Below are 1,289 nucleotides of genomic sequence, written 5' to 3'. Positions count from 1 at the left end.
AGTAACCCCTAGAGGCTGTTGCCTCTGCTGTGTGTAGTTCAGCAGAGGTGCAACAAGGCCCTGGGCTTGCTGAACACCGTGGGAAGTAGAAAGAGAAGCCTCCATTATAGACGAGAAAGCCACATGTCACGCTGGATTTATTAAAATAGAGTTGGAAATAAGAGCAGTAAGAGCAGAGTAGGTTTGTTTTTTTTTAAGGATGATCCTGGCAGGGGTATTTAAGGTTGTACTTGGCTAGAAAGTAAAGCATTTAGCGAGTGTATGACAGGCCATAGAGAAAGCTTTGGAATGGTGACTAATAAAATCAATAAAACCAGCTTGATTCAAGGGAGAATACGTCCCTGGAAGAGCTGAGAAAACCCGGACTTTCTATAGAGTTGGTTATCCCTCACTACCATTTAGGAGGAAGTAAAGGGCTGAGCAGAGAAATGTTAATGAAGTTGTTATCCTCAGGTAGCCCCAAGGCAGCCTACGCGACTGTTTTGATGGCACAGGAGACTTTCCAGCCCAACAGGTGGGTAATGGGGAGAGCTAAGCTGGGCGAGTTGGTCTGTGCATTGCTGGCTCACTAACTGTCCTTGAGCCTGAAAAAATCTGCTCGCCTTTGGTAGCTCTTTAGCCACTAATGGATTTCAGGGTTATCTGTGCAACCTAGTCCTTGGTAACATAGACTTCGGGGCTTTGCAGTTGCACATAGAAATGTTTTTCTGCCATACATTTCCCAACTCGCTGTTGGGGCAGATTTCGTGCTTTTCGTGGTGGTTAGCTTACACGTCCGTCGTACCGAGGCGGGTGTTGAGCGGAGGTGGTTTTGCGACACTGCGTTTTGACTCCAGATGGAGTCAGATTGCGTTCATCAGTGCCTTGGATGGAACAAAGGGCCTTTAACCCTGTCAGCGTCTACTTTCTTTGCTTTTTAAGAGGTTGTGAAGGTCAGAGGACTGGAAAAGCCTGTACCTGGGCAGAGTATTTGGGAGGATGGGTAAACGGTGAGGAGCACAGCATGGCTCGGATCGTTGCTAAAACCTCCGTGCGCTAGTTTTGGCAGGTAGCGTCTGAAGGAGAGAGTGATTTCCACCTTAACCTTTAAGAAGGGGGGGGGAGAATCAAAGGAGAGAATAAATTGCTTTTTCACCCCATTTTGTAAGTAGGGTTGAATTCTCAGCTCTTAACGTAGGTCCCAGGAAAGGGCGTTCGTTATTTCATGGTTCCTGATACAGAACCTTAAAAATGCGTGAGTCTAGTGCGGAAATGTGTGCTTTGTAAACAAGGGTGTTCTTCAGAACGTA

The sequence above is a fragment of the Pygoscelis adeliae genome, unplaced genomic scaffold (assembly GCF_000699105.1).
Source record: "Pygoscelis adeliae isolate BGI_AS28 unplaced genomic scaffold, ASM69910v1 Scaffold248, whole genome shotgun sequence".
Lineage (NCBI taxonomy): Eukaryota > Metazoa > Chordata > Aves > Sphenisciformes > Spheniscidae > Pygoscelis > Pygoscelis adeliae.
The sequence above is the reverse complement of the archived record's forward strand: the minus strand, read 5'-3'. Positions refer to the sequence as shown.